The sequence below is a fragment of the Arvicola amphibius genome, chromosome 2 (genome assembly GCF_903992535.2).
Source record: "Arvicola amphibius chromosome 2, mArvAmp1.2, whole genome shotgun sequence".
Taxonomy (NCBI): domain Eukaryota; kingdom Metazoa; phylum Chordata; class Mammalia; order Rodentia; family Cricetidae; genus Arvicola; species Arvicola amphibius.
In genome coordinates, this window is record NC_052048.2 from 170,187,952 (window position 1) to 170,203,671 (window position 15,720).

General features: G+C 40.2%; 1 pseudogene; it reads left to right on the forward strand.

Moving 5' to 3' along the window:
• The first annotated feature begins 2,795 nt into the window (after positions 1-2,795).
• Positions 2,796-8,090, forward strand: LOC119807434 (annotated as a pseudogene).
• The last annotated feature ends 7,630 nt before the right edge of the window (positions 8,091-15,720 follow it).

The window sequence follows — 15,720 nt, forward strand, 5'->3', positions numbered from 1 at the left end:
CATACACATTTCTTCTTAGGCATTTTAATTTTCTTAAATAAATTTAATAAGCAATAAGTTATGAAATTGAAACCATAAAAATGCTTTGTAACCACTTTCCAAACATTAAACTAAAGACATTTGGTGAGGGGAAACCATAAAATTCCTGTTCAGGGGATGGCCTGTGGTTCTTTAATTTCCCTAATTTTTATAAATTTCTGTCTTTATACTTCAATCATCATCCCAATGCTAATATCATGCTGATTCATGAAACTTTACTCCTAGCTTAATATGGCGATTCTTCATTCCAACCATTTTCCTCTCAAAGCTTTTCAAGCCCAATGGTTGGAGTCACAACTGACATCTCAGTGCAACAAAATTGCATTGATACTGCCTGTGACTGAGACTTGTGTTCCAATCGCCTGGAAGGTGAGGCCCAATTTGGTGCTAGTCCTAGTGATAACTGCCTTGAAAACATGGCTAGTTTGGCTTGCTTGGTTTTTTTTTTGTTTGTTTGTTTTTATATTTGACTTTTATTAACTTGGAGCTGATATTTATTGTTATTGTTAAATCTGTTCTGAGATCATAATACAGTAATATTTTCCCTTTCCCTTTGCTCCCTCTAAACTTTCCTCTACATCTCCTATAGTAGCCACTTGTTGGGTCAACATCTGTTGGGGCCTAGCCAAACTGGTTCATACTTTCCACGGTAGGGGTGTGTGAATTAGAAATGCTGGCGGAAATAAACAGAGATACAAAAGAAATGCAGAGACATAGGATAGTACCAGAAGAGCAACTCAGTGAATCCTGAATCTGCCCATGTTTGTTTATTTCTTATGAACTTTAAATACCCCAATCCAAAAAAGGGTGAAGAAAACAAAAGACTTTTTTAAAAAATCATAATATAAGGAACAAAGTAATTACCATCTTAATACCCCAAATGCCAAGTAACCATACCACTAGGTCAAGATATCTTTGTTAGTAGCCACACCTTAAGCTATATCTTCTGTCAATAACTGTGAAGGAACAAGAATAGGCTTAAATTCTCTGAACTTTAGCCAAGTGGACCAGTTCCACACTCTCCAACATGCTCTTTTTATTTAATTGATGATACATCCATAGATACATGCACACACACACACACACACACACACACACACACACACCTACACACCTACTTCTCTTCAATGTTCTGCTTAATTTTATTGTTACTTACTTTTCTCGCTTTATCCTGTTTCCCACTCCTTCTCCATAGGAGTGCTGTTTTATTCATGCCAAAATGCTTATATGGTTATTCTACCTGGAAAATGAATCAGCAAACTCCACTTGGTTTGGTGTGACGTCAGCATGCTGTAAATAACAGAGGCTGATGTAGGCTGGTTAAACAGGAGTTTGTTGTAAGCATATCAGAGAGTTCACAGAATTGTCATTATTATGCTTGGGCACCAGACTTACTGGGGGATATTTAATTCTCTGTAAAAAGAACAATTTTTCTTCTTGGTGTTTTTGAAGGCCAGCAATGGACTTTGAGGTGTTTGAATTCTGTCTCTTTCATATGCTAGCTGTGATCTAGGGAAATTCTTTAACCGGGGCAGACTTCAGTTTCTTTCTTCATGGAAATCAGAATTTCAAAAACACCCACCTAAGTGAGTTACAAGGATTAAGTGTGTCATCGTGGGCAAATGACATAGAACTTTTCATGAATGTTATAAAGTGCTTTCAGGTGCTGGGTATTACTGTCCAACATACTTGCCTAAATTTCCCCTCTCTGGAGTGCTGGTTTCTTTCAAAAGAGCAATTGCCCTTAAAACATTTCCTCCTTAAAACTCTGAAAATAGCATGGAAGAATAGAACTACTTTTTGAAAAATGGCTAAAACTATCAAACTTCTGAATAAAATTATGTGGACTCCTTTGAACATAAGAAATTCAGAAAAGTTTAAATAAAGTGGGACCCTATCTTCCATAAATATTTAACAGTACTTTATATGTATATTATTGTGAAATAATATGTGTTATGAAAGAATATAACATTGTGAAATATATATACACAATTGGTGTGTATAAAATATTATTGTGAAACAATGTGTATATTATGAAATAATATAATATTGTGAAATATATACATATGCAATTGTTGCTTTCTGATATTTTAATTATATTTTAGATAATTATATAAACTATATAAAGCCCAACTTGTACTAGAAAAAATCTCTTTCTTGTGTGGGGTTTTTGTGTCTCAGATCATATTTGACTTAGAATAATTATTATAATACAAAATAAAAATATTAGACCAAATTAAAATAAGTACTTTCTCATTTAATAAACTAGAAAGACAATGTGAGTTATATGAATTAAAATACTTAAATTTGCATGAGTAGTAATTAGCAATTTTATCATCTCCTAAGTTGTCATTTTGAAGACATTCTTCTGAGTTCACTGCGTAATTATTTTCTTCCGTGTACCCACAAACTGTTACCATTTATAGGATGAGACAGTTACCTCACAGAATTTTCTAGCACTCATGCATGGTATGCTTTGGAACAGAAGTGAATGTGTGTCACCTGCCTGAGGTGACGCCGGAAGGTGGGCAAGCTGACTATAATTATTAAAGCTGGCATGCTCCCAGCTTCCTGTAGATGGCAGCCAGATGCTCTCTTCAATTGCGGAGATTCTGGGTCTGTTTCTAGGTGGAGTATACATCACTGGCCTTGCCAAGACGTAAAATTATTTTCTCCTTTTCACTGTCCAGACTTGCAGAGATGACTCAGCCTGTTAGATATGAAATCAGAACACCTCGTGATAGGTCACATCAAGGATGACGGAGCAATCTGACAGTGACATCTGTCTCCCCACTCATGCCAGGTTTGAGTCGAGGGATTTGGCTGGCAGAAGATATACAGTACTTCCCTCACTGCTCTGGGTTTGCCATCCTGCCCTCAGTGTTGACTGCATCTTCAGGGTGCCACGCAAAGTCCAAGAGGGTGACACCCCCCAGTCAGGAGCACCGTCCTTTGATGCCACTGACAGGCATGAACTGAACGTTCCTGCCAGGATCTAAAAACAAATCTTATAGGTTCATATACAGATGCCAGTTTCAGTTCAGCTTTTTGTTTATAAAACAAACAATTAAATGGGGCAAACTTGTTCGGTAAAAGATAAATATATTCAGAGCATCCTCTTGTCATGAGATCTTTGAGGGTCTCTGCTCTAAACAAGCATAATTTGGTCACCCATTGATTAAAAAATATAGCAATCTTTCTATACATAAGGGATAGTATTTGGAAAATTCCAGAGGTGAGTGTCAGACATCTTTGTGACCAGGCTAGGCTGAGACAAAGAAAAATTTAGAGGTTTTAATTAAATAATTTATATGAAGCTAGAGCAGGAAAAGGGCAGGGAGAATGTTATTGCAGAAACCTTACGTTAGTTTACTCTGTGTTCTGGTGCTTGGGTATGTATGTGGATACCGCAATTGTGCACTGCACACGGAGACCTGAGAATGATGTCAAGTGTCTATTGCACTCGTTTTCCACCTAATTTTTTTAGACAAGGGTTTTCACTGATCCCGGAGTTTGGTGATTCTTCTAAACTGCTTGACTATTGAGCCCCATGGATGCTGGGGTCTCCGCCTCCTTGGTACAAGGGTTCCAGACACACAGCGTTGTTCAATAATTTATGTGGGTGCTAGGGATCCAAATTCGGGTCCTTGGCTTACATGATAAGTACTTTACTTATTGAGCCATCTCTCAAGAGCTGTATTTCAGAAATCTCGGCAAGCGCTAAGAGAGTGGGAACGAGATGCGAATAGACTTAATGATATTTTCGGGAGGCAGAAGAGCAGGATTTATGAGAAGAGAGCAATGAGTATTGGTGAGTTTGAGGAAGATGGCATGGGAAGACGGCTAGTTTCTAAATAGGTAACGGGGTAAACGTGGCTCTGTTTCATTGGAACAGGAAACCTAGATGGAAGATCAAGGAAAATGGTGCATTTAACTCAGACCATTGAATTCAAGGTAGATCCGGGACATGGAACAGATACCAAGCAGGCACTGGCAAGCAAGAGTAGAAGGTCAAGAAGAAAGACAGCAGAAGTCCTCACTTGAAAATTCAGACCCACAGTGGACTTGTTGCATAAGGAAAGAAAAGCTCCCTGGAAAGGTACTCAGAGCAGGAAAGAGTTAAGGCAGGTTTGCCTGATGGATAATGAGTTTAATATCACAGGGAAATTTTTTCTTAGAGCGTGTGATCTATTTTTAGCCCATCCCCTTGCTAACCTGTCACAGTCTTTTACATTAAAAAGACAACATAAAAAGCATGATGCATATAAAAGAGTGACCTCGATAAAATCTCCATGGTTCCCCAAGATCAGACCATGAACAGTACTGGTGCCCATTCAGTCATCTGGACTGGAAAAAGACAGGTCCCTTGAGAAATGGTAGACATCATGAGACAGAAGCATTGAGCGTCAGTGGGTCTTAGCTCTGTATAGATGACCCTTGATAAACAGGGTTTCCAAAGGGAGCAGTAGTGGCAGCAGAGCTTTGCTAGATACAACTAGCCTTGGCTGGAAGCATCACCAGGAGATCAGTATGTGCTATAGGGTTACTAAGATAACTGGCTGAAGAAAGATGCATGCAAGTAGGGCATATGCAATTAATTTAAAGAGACAGCATGAATTGAACACGGTGATCAAAGGGTCAGATAGAGTTTATTTCATGATTAATTTTGTGACACTTTTTCTAGCAGTAGTCTGGAACAACCTGTCGGTTAGGGAACCTCCAGCTGGCGACAGATGGGGAAGGTGACTGAGCCCCACATTGGAGCACTGGACTGAGCTCCCAAGGTCCTGATGAGGAGCAGAAGGAGCGAGAACATTAGGGAGAAAGTCAGGAACGTGAGGGGTGCGTTCACTCATGGAGACGGTGGGACAGAACTAAAGGGAGATCACCAACTCCAGTTGGAATGGGACTGATGGATCATGCGACCAAACCCGTCTCTCTGAATGTGGCCAACAGCGGGAGCTGACTGAGAAGCAAAGGACAATGGCACTGGGCTCTGATTCTTCTGCATGGACGGGCTCTGTGGGAGCCTTCTCAGCTTGGTCGATCACCTTGCTGGACCTGGGGGGAGTTGGGAGGACCTTGGTCTTAGCATAGAGTGGGGAACCCTGATGGCTCCTTGGCCTTGAGAGGGAGGGAGGGGAAGTATGGGTGGAGGGGAGGGGAGGGAAGGGGGAGAAGGAGGGGAGGGAAGGGAGAGGAGGAGGGGACGGAGGGGGGGAGGAGGAGGGAAGGAGATGGAAATTTTTAAATATAAAAAAAATAAACCATGAGGAAAAAAAATAAACTCTTCTCTGTAGTAAAAAAAAAAATCTGTCTTGAATAATTGTTATGCACATTGAAAAAAAATCATATTTGTAACTTCCTTTTATAAACAAATTTTAATCTTACCTTTCTAAAAACTCAAACCAAATTATGTCTTAAATAATATAGATTCTAGTCCATTAATCCTCAACAAGTAGTTTTAAATGTAAAACAATTTTCTGCTCTTTTTAAAAGTTAAGTCAAACACACTTTAAAATGACGATTATGCATTTTGATATATCACAGATAACACTTATCTGAAACAAAGCTCTCCCCACCATGAATGGAAAGTAGTAGAATTGCCTGCCTCAGTTAGATTTTAATTTCATCTAATCATTAATTCATTTCTACAGTGTGTTTTGTAAAGCTAATTAATTAGGGCAATTGCTTCCGGTCTCATGTGCTGAACATTAAATGAGGTTGGAGAAGTGCTACAAAATTATGTTTTAAATTTGACAAGCAATATTTGGTGTTTAAAGCTTGTGGGGAGATATGAGAAGCTTTAAAACTCCCAGCCATCTGGTGCTATCGTTATGCTTTATAGCCAGGCTTTGAATCAGGGCTCTGCTATTTTGCAAGTTACTTTTACCACTTTGAGCTTTAGCATTCTCTTGGGTAAAATGAATCTGACATATATACCACTTGGAAAATGTTAAAATCAATGTGTTTTTATTCCTCTCTACTAATCATATTCCTTTAATGTCAGTTCTGGAAGGAAGAGATGATGACCCCGGGGGTAGTATTCTCTGATATATAATAAGGGGTAAGGTTTTTTGAACTAGAAACCAGAAAGGGCAAAGGACCCAGTTAATGAGAACAGCAATCAGGACTCCCTTCCTCCCCTCCTTCACCAACAAGATTCAATCATGAGGGCTATATTGAAAAGTAGCACCTATTCTTGAAAAGTAGGATTGAAGAGAGTGTAGGGAAAGACTTCAACAACATATCCCTGTTAGACTCTGGGAAGAAATTACCTTTTGAGGAACCCCAAAGAGCCAGTCACATTAGAATTAAGACAGTGTTGAGGATGAGATCTCAGAAATGAACACAGTGACAGAGAGTTCCAGCCCAATCCCAGGGCTCCACAGCACAGAGACAGGACTCCTGGTGAGCTCATAGAGATAGTCCAATAACGCTTTGTTGATTTTTAATCCCCAGACATGGTTTTCAAGGGCAGGTACCTCGAAGCACACCAGAGCCTTCTCAGCACATGTGCTCCCCCATCAGTGCTAGGAGGAATAACCCTTAGTCCTTGTGTAAATCCAGAGAAAACCTGGAAAGGAAAGAAATGTCAGAAAATATGAAAGAGGCTTATCTTCCAGAAAGAGAGGTGGTCATGCTAAATAATTTCATTCAGAGTAGAATCTCCAATAGTTGATGGACAGATTTGAGTATGGTGGCTTCAGTGGGCTAGAATGCTTAGAATGGAGAACTGAAGAGATAATGGTCTAAGTTTCAGTTAGCTGGGAAAAATAAGCTAAGAGATCTCTTATACAACATGGAGATTTTTTTAAAAATTTATTTTTATTGAGCTCTACAATTTTCTCTGCTCCTTTCCCTGCGTCTCCCCTCCCCTTCAACCCTCTCCCAAGGTCCCCATGCTCCTAATTTACTCAGGAGATCTTGTCTTTTTCTACTTCCCATGTAGATTAGATCTATGTATATCTCTCTTAGAGCCCTCATTGTTGTCTAGGTTCTCTGGGTAATTTTAATTAAAATATTGTATTCTTGAAAAAAAATGCCAAGAGTGGATATTATATCTGAAGACTCAGTTGAAAGCTGAAATAATCTGTGGGTATATAACAATAAAATATGACTACTACACACCTTATATTTATGCACAATACCATTTCATGATAAGTTAAAATTTACTTATTCCAAACTATAATTATAACAGTATTAACCTTGTAAGGTAGCACATTCAGAACTCAGCCATTATTTCAAATCTGTTAAACGTCCAGTGAAAACGCTGTCATTCACTTTTAGTTAAGAAATTGTTATTGCCCTTTCCGCGCTGCCCCGGGACGGGTCCATACAGCGTTGTTCTTGGTTCCCGACGTAACTTAAAAGGGAAACTTACACAATCTCCGGAGCCCTTGATGTCCTGCAGATGAAGGAGGAGGATGTCCTCAAATTCCTTAGGTGGCACCAACCTCGACTTTCAGATGGAGCAGTTCATCTACAAAAGGAAAAGCAATGGCATCTACATCATCAATCTGAAGAGGACCTGGGAGAAGCTGGCTATTGTTGCCATTGAGAACCCTGCTGATGTCAGCATCATCTCCTCCAGGAACCCTGGGCAGCGAGCGATGCTGAAGTTTGCTGCTGCCACTGGAGCCACTCCGATTGCTGGCCGTTTCACCCCAGGGACCTTCACTAACCAGATCCAGGCAGCCTTCAGGGAGCCACGGCTTCTAGTGGTGACTGATCCCAGGGCTGACCACCAGCCCCTCACAGAGGCGTCTCACGTGAACCTGCCCACCATTGCCCTGTATAACACAGACTCACCTCTGCGCTACGTGGGCATCACCATCCCATGCAACAACAAGGGAGCTCACTCAGTGGGCCTGATGTGGTGGATGCTGGCCCGGGAAGTACTCTGCAAGCGTGGCACTATGTCCCGTGAGCACCCATGGGAGGTTCAGTTCCCTACTGAAGACTGGAGTGCCCAGTCAGCCCCTGAGGATTGGTCAGCAGTTTCCACAGCGCAGGCCACGGAGTGGGTTGGAGCCACCGAGTGGTCCTGAGCTCCTCTGCAGACACCTGAGCAAAGGGAAAAATGGTGGAAGGAAAATAAAGTTCCTACAAGCTGAAAAAAAAAAAAAGAAAGAAAGAGTTATTGCATTTCTATTAGCATCGCAGGCCTTCTGCTAAGTGTATAGACACATGGCTGGTCAAGACACAGAAAAATATTCTGGCTTTCAATAGGTTTGTAATGCTGCAGCCTTTAGCCCAAGTGACTATCAGAGCAAATCAATACCTGTAGTTGTATTGACAAACAGGTATAGCAGTAAAGAAAAAAATACCATATGAAAAGATGGAAAGAGGAGAGATGCAAGGGTGGACAGAACCAACAATTATCCCAATCATTGTGGGGGACATTTTGTGCCTTGCCCAGCCAGTGCCCATGTATGACCTAATTCCGAGAAGGCATTTAATGGGGACAACTCTAAATGGCAACAGCATGGCTCACCGCCTTTTCGAGAGCTGACTCAATCAGCCCCAAGGAGGTTTGCTTTGCTGGTGAAACCACATATCGTGAGAGCTAAACAAACAAAGGCTTTTAATGCTGTTTTAATCCTGGTAAACACTAAAATCTACTACTAGCTTTTATCTTTCCTGTTATATATAACTCTAAACTTTCACATTTCAAAAGTTTTATACTTTATAGAATTATCCTCGGGTTTTTGTGTATGTGACTGTAACAACAGACAGGACGTTATTTTTCTAAATGACAACACAGTTCTTTCTTGCAGGTGTTATCACAGCCGTGAAGAATCTTACAGAACTATTAAAAGTGTATAATATTATATATTATGATATATATGTTACATATAATGTTACAATAGCACCTAGAGGTAAAATAACCAGGAATCATTATTAATTTGTATTTTAAGTCTAAATATTGTAAAAACGAAGCATAAAATAAGTATCCCAGTCCCACCAATTATGTCTAACAAAGTTTCACTTATTGAATTTAAAAATATAAAATATGTGTTGAGGCTTACACACCAGAATGCAGGTAAAGGGGTAGGGGCAAGCACATGATTTGAACAAAGAAATTTATCAGAAAAGTCTCAAATACATTCCTTTCCTAATACTAGCACTCAGTGGGTGGCAACAGTCCTCCATATTGGCTGTGACTGAGGGACTTGAAAAGCACTAGGTATCAGTTGAGTCTTAATGGTTTAGCTAAGAGACTCCTGTCTCGTGACAGGAAGGCTCAGGAAAATGATTTCCAGTCCAAATTCCATATAAGCTATACCACAGGGTGACAATAATGATTTAAGCCTGTGTCTACACTGCCACGAACTTTCAATCCTAGGAAGCAATGTGCCATTCTCATGCTCGCCTTCCTTACATAAACACATTAATCCTCTGTTTGATAGCTCTTTCTTCTGCCTAAAACGCCTCCACTTTCTATGCCTCATGTGAAAAGTGTCTATTCCTCCTTGCATTCCTCTCATGTATTTACTCTCTAAATTACGTTTCCATTCTTTCCTTACTCTAGTCTCTGTCAGCATCGTCCCCAAAACTCCATGAAGGCCTCCCTGTTCCACCTGTGGATGGCATTTCTAACTGAGGCTGAAACAATTTGAAGAAAACAATGCTTTAAATTTTCATAACTCTAATGCCTAGCTGAGCAGCACACAGGAAGGTCTCAATAACGCTTATTGCATTTACTTTTAATATATCCAGTGGGTCAAAACAGGTCACTCTGTATCAATTATAGGAATAGTTTCATGATTAAGTTCTTCCTGTACTCTGTGTTCTGGTAAGCTGTGTAAACATCACTTAAAGGGCTCCAGACAGCACACAATATTCTAGCTGGAGTACAAGATCAACAGAGGGCAAAAGCAAAAGGGGCATCTTCCAACAGACCACCATATGCCAACGTAGAAAGCAGCATGAAGGAAGAGAGAGACCCTAAAATTTTCTTAAGGAATTTACACTTGATTATGGGCACTGAAAATCCTTGAAAAGTTAAGTAGATTTTTAATTTATTGAAAATGAACAGTAGGGATTAAAGAGGGCTGGAGAGCATGTTTAGGAGCAGGGACAGTGTTTACTTTTTAAGTTTTTCTTGAGTATATTAAAAGCACCAAAAGGAAATAAACCCAACTAAGCCAAAGGGAGCATGGGGCCAGTGAGCTTTGCCTACTATTTGCAAGTATATTTTGTGACACTCACTCACTATTCAAAACAGAGAAATTTAAAATACAGAGGTGCTCATGTGAAATGTAGATCTCTAAAATCTCTTTAAATTTTGCAGAATGGATGCAGTAAAGACTGAGGGAGATGGAGTAAAACTGGCTCTATCTAGACTCAGCTGTGTCTCTACCCAAAATTCACTTCCCGAAATCTTGGGACACAGTCTTGGCTGGCATGGAGCTTACTATGTAGGCCAGGCTGTCCTCATGCCTGTCTCTGGCACCCAAGGGCTGGGATAAAAGTTGTGCGCCCCCACAGTCAGCCAGGAATAGGATCTTAACATCAAGTTCTGGGGGGAGTCAAGAGCAAGAGCAAGCCTTATTTTTTTAGGGGAGCCTATGGCGCTTCCCTGACCAACAATTTAAAGGGGGTAATCCCATACCTGATACTGGACTCTTTATATTGGATTCATATTTTATTTCATGTGTATGAATGTTTTGGCCTGTGTGGATGCATGTGTTTTACATGTGTGCCTGGTGCCAGGGAGGTCAGAGAAGGTCAGTACCCCTTGAATTGGAGTAGATGGTTGGGAGACACAATTGTAGTTTTGGGAACTTGAACGTCAATCTTCTGGAAAGAACAAATGTTCTTAATCACTGAGCCATCTCTTCTCTAGCAGTGTGTGTGTGTGTGTGTGTGTGTGTGTGTGTGTGTATGTGTGGCTGTGTGGGTGTGTATAAAACATATGGTGTTTGGGAGAAGTGTTATCTCCCAATATAGGGTAATTCCATGTAGAATATCTTTCTATGAAGCTTCTAAAATAGTAGCTTTACATGTAGCTCAGCTCTGAACTCTGTGAACTACAATAGTAGCACACAGGGCTAGATATCCACATTGGTACAGTAGTGGCAAGAACGCTATGGGGGATAACCATCCACTTTCTGACTAGATTTAAAACCCACTCCCAGAAGCCAGAACTCATGTTTACTACTGAGAACTAGGTCAAAAGCCCGTGGCTGGGAAAGTAATAAGCTTCAAGGGAGAAATTACTATTAACAATGTAGTAAATAGATGGAGTATCAAACTGCTCTCTTAGTTGCTGTTCTATTGCTATGAAGAGAAACCGTGACCAAAGAAACTTTTATAAACAAAAGCATTTGATAGGGTTATGCTTATAGTTTCAGAGGGTCAGTCCATTATCAACATGACGTGGAACATGGTGGCATGCAGGCAGGCATGGAGCTAGAAGAGTAGCTGAGAACTTTACATTGTGATGATCTACAGGCAGGAGAAAGAGAGAGAGAGAGAAAGAGAGAGAGAGAGAGAGAGAGAGAGAGAGAGAGAGACAGAGACAGAGACAGAGACAGAGACAGAGAGACTGAGCCTGGTATAAGATTTGAAATCTCAAAGCCCATCCTCACTGACAAACCTCTTCCAACAAGGACATACCTACTAATCCTTTAAAAACAATTTATCAATGGGGACTAAGAATTAAAACACATATGAACCTATTGGACCATTTTCATTCAAACCATACTTCTAAACATTGATCTTTACATCCTCCGATTTGCACATCTCTTAATCCTCATCAGAGAAATTATTTTTTTTTTTGCAGTGGACAGCAGTTAATCCAGAGGCTCACAATTGGTCAAAGTGTAGAGAATAAAATGGCTGTATAGAGCTCATTCCTCAGTGGAGTGTTTCTATTACCTCCTTCCCCAAGGTTCAAGGGACATCATAGAAAAATGCGGTAGAAAGACTATAAGAGACAGAGGTTGGGTCAGGCTGCTCTGAAGTGATGTCTTCTGGACGTGACAGGACCACAGCACGCATGAACTCATGGGAGCTGTGGTTGCCTACACAACATCTGCACCGTGTCAAGCTATTCAACATTCTGGTATAGATGGGGGAAGCCCTCAAATCCCCACCCATGGCTGAGGAGCTACAGGCAGTTGGTGACGGTAGGAGAAGGACAGTCAATTTCCTTCAGGGATGTGGCCCTTGGTAAGTTAACCGTGTCCCAGTGGATGGGCCTATATTCATGCACATATGAACAGCATTAATTAAACTCAGGTAATCAGGACTGCAGTAATTAGGCTCATGTTTTTTTTTTTTTGTTTTGTTTTTTTTTTTTTTTTTTGTGATGAAGAGGCCTTGGCAGAGCTGGTGAAGAATGGGAGTGGATAAGGTATGCATGTGAGGAATTCTCAAAGAATAAATAAAAATATTTTTTAAAAACATATATATTTCAAAACATCTCATTTTCATTAAATTTAAAATTCAAAAATTGGTTTAGGTGTATATGTTGTTTTCCAGAAGTCCTAATAACTTTTTAAAAATTAGCTTGTCTATTTTATACGTTTTTAATGCAATTCATACTGAAATAATGTCAAACTGAATACCTTAATTTCTGTAAGCAAGAAGATATTCTAATATTCTCATCTCCTCCTTACATTTTAGATTTTATTATAGACACATCCCTATTCAAGCACTAAGCTCCAAAAATTTTACTAAAGACATCTTACCTCATCATCTTGCTAAAGTATTTTAAAGGTAGACATAAAACAGATAATTTTCTCTGGAAGCAAGGTGATGAACACCCAGATGTGGTCTTGTCTTTACTCTAATTTCAGAATCCATTCTGTTTGTGAATAAATGACATCATAGACTTAATTCTTTTGTCGTCTTGATTCCTAGTCATCATCTCTATCCATGGATCCCATGCTGAAAAGGAGCCAGTGTGGATAAAATCTGCCAACACCTTAGGAAGAAGTATTGTGTAAATACAAGGTACTGTTTGTGTTGCCACACCTTAAATCACTTTCTACTTTCAAGGGGAAAAATAATATGAAAACAGCCCAACCCCAAAACCCTGCCTTTCAGGTTGTCTAACAGGTGACTCTGATTGTAAACTGGAAAGGGAATGACCTGGTTCTTTGCAGTACTAGGTTGTCTTAACTTTCAGTCACTAGCATTTAATCAGAATGGTGGTGGTGCACGCTTTAATCCCAGCACTTAGGAGACAGAGACAGGTGGGTCTCTGTGAGTTTGAGGCCAGCCTGGTCTACAGAGCAAGTTCTAGGACAGGTTCCAAAGCTGTCCTGATTAAAAAAAAATGAAAATAAAAATAAAACACCACTACCAACAAAAAATTGTGAATCTAACTTGCATATATTTAAAATACAATTTCTGAGCTTCTACTCACATGAATATAATACCTATGCCAAGCCCTCAAGGGAAGAATAATCTTCCCCCACCTCTCACGTTCATACGAAGTCCATCTGTACACTGTAGTTAAAAGACTGGATGTTTTTAATCCCCATTCATCCAAGAATCTGTGTGATCAGTGGAGTGTGCTCCCTGTTGGGATATCCCTGGCAGAATGGGACAGTAAAATGATTTTGAGCAAGGGTGCTGTCTGCCCAACAAGTGTGTGTATATGTGTCTTATGTGGTCATATGTATAGATTCCTATGGAGACGATAAGCGGCTGTAAGATCTCTTAGAACTGGAGTTAAAGGTGGCTATGAGCCCAACTTGGAGCTTTTGGAAGAACAGCAAGTGTTCTTAAATGCTGATCCATTTTTCCAACCCTGGGAATCATCATTTCTGTCAGTACCAGAAATTCTGTGTGACTGGTCATTTCACTGGTACTCCGGAAAGCAATAAAGTAATGATAAACACTAATCCAGTTAACCACTCACGTCATGAAATGAAGGATGGTTATGATGATCAGCCAAACTTTAAGTCAATGTGATACTTAAATAATAAAATAATAATATTTTTGCTCCATTCTGAAATTCTGCCTGGGCTTTGAAACACCTCCGGATAAAATGAGAAATAGCAAAAATAGACCATAGTCAAGGACAGACAACAGAATACCCACACTGAAAGGTTGACCCGGAGGCGGTACAACCTGTACTTGGGCAGACAGCGCCCTTTGAAGAGCTGGCATTTCCTCACTGTGGAGAGATCAAGCCCTTCATTTCATCTTATTTAGAAACCAGTTGAAATTGCCTATGTCTGTCCCACATATTTAAATGGAAAAAAACACAGAATTTACTTGTATAGCAAGGACCACAGAATGAAGCTTGATTTCTTGCAGAAAAAAAAAATACTTGTTATATCTTTGATTTCAAATGCGTGGTTTTCTGCTTTGAAAGTTCAAAAACTGCTGTGTCTCACAATCAGGGGATTCATTCACTAGATAGTATTTTTTGCTCTCCATTCAAGATAATATCTTAGAATCAGGAAATACAGTAATTTATGTTCAAATCAGTTTTCAGATGGCACAGATTATAAGAAAACAGAAAGTATAAGTTTAGGTTGTAATCAGAAGAAAATGGCTTGCAACTACTAGTTACTCTTTAAAAGAGTCAAGAAGATATGATAGGGCGTTTAGCATATAAATCAAGAGTCACATCTCAAAATACGAAGTAGCTGGCTAAAAATGAGTCCATTCACTACAATTTGACTCTTTCTAGTTGTAGATATTTAATAATAATAATCCCCATGTCAGATTATCTCTAACATCTCACCTTCTCCCAAAGGCAATATAGTCAATTACCTATTATCTTTAGGACACACACACACACACACACACACACATTGATTTTTCGACACAGGGTTTCTCTGTAGCTTTGGAGCCTATATTGGAACTCCCTCTGTAGACCAGACTGGCCTCGAACTCATAGAGATTTGTCTGTTTCTGCTTCCTGGAGTACTGGGATTAAAGGCGTGTGTCACCATTGCCCAGCTCATTGGATTTATTTTACTAGAGAAACCAATGCATGTTGATAGGCAATTTTTTTCCTTTTTCTTTTTTTAAATTTATTTTTAGTTAAAAATTTCCACCTCCTCCCCTCCTTCCATTTCCTTCCCACTCCCTGCATCTCTCTCCCCCTCCCTCCACTCCACTCCACTCCAAAGAGCAGTCAAGGTTCCCTGCCCTGTGGGAAGTCCAAGGTCCTCCTTCCTCCATCCAGGTCTAGGAAGGTTAGCATCCAAACAGACTAGGCTCCCATAAAGCCAGTACATGTAGTAGGATCAAAACCCAGTGCTATTGTCCTTGGCTTCTCAGTCAGCCCTCCTCATCAGCCACGTTCAGAGAGTCCAGATTGATTGCATGGTATATCAGTCCCAGTTTATCTGGCCTTGGTGAGCTCCAAGTAGATCAGCCCCACTGTCTCAGTGGGTGGGTGCACCCCTCGTGGTCTTGACTTCCTTGCTCATGTTCTCCCCCTTCTGCTCCTTATTTGGAGCTTGGGAGCTCAGTCCAGTGCTCCAATGTGGGTTTGTCTCTGTCTCTCGCTTCATCCATCGCCAGATGAAGGTTCTATGGTGATATGCAAGATATTCATCAGTATGGCTATAGGATAGGGCCATTTCAGGCTCCCTCTCCTCAGCTGCCCAAGGATATAGCTGGGGACATCTCCATGGACACCTGGGAATACTTCTAGAGTCAAAACTCTTGCCAACTCTAAAATGGCTCCCTTAATTAAGATAT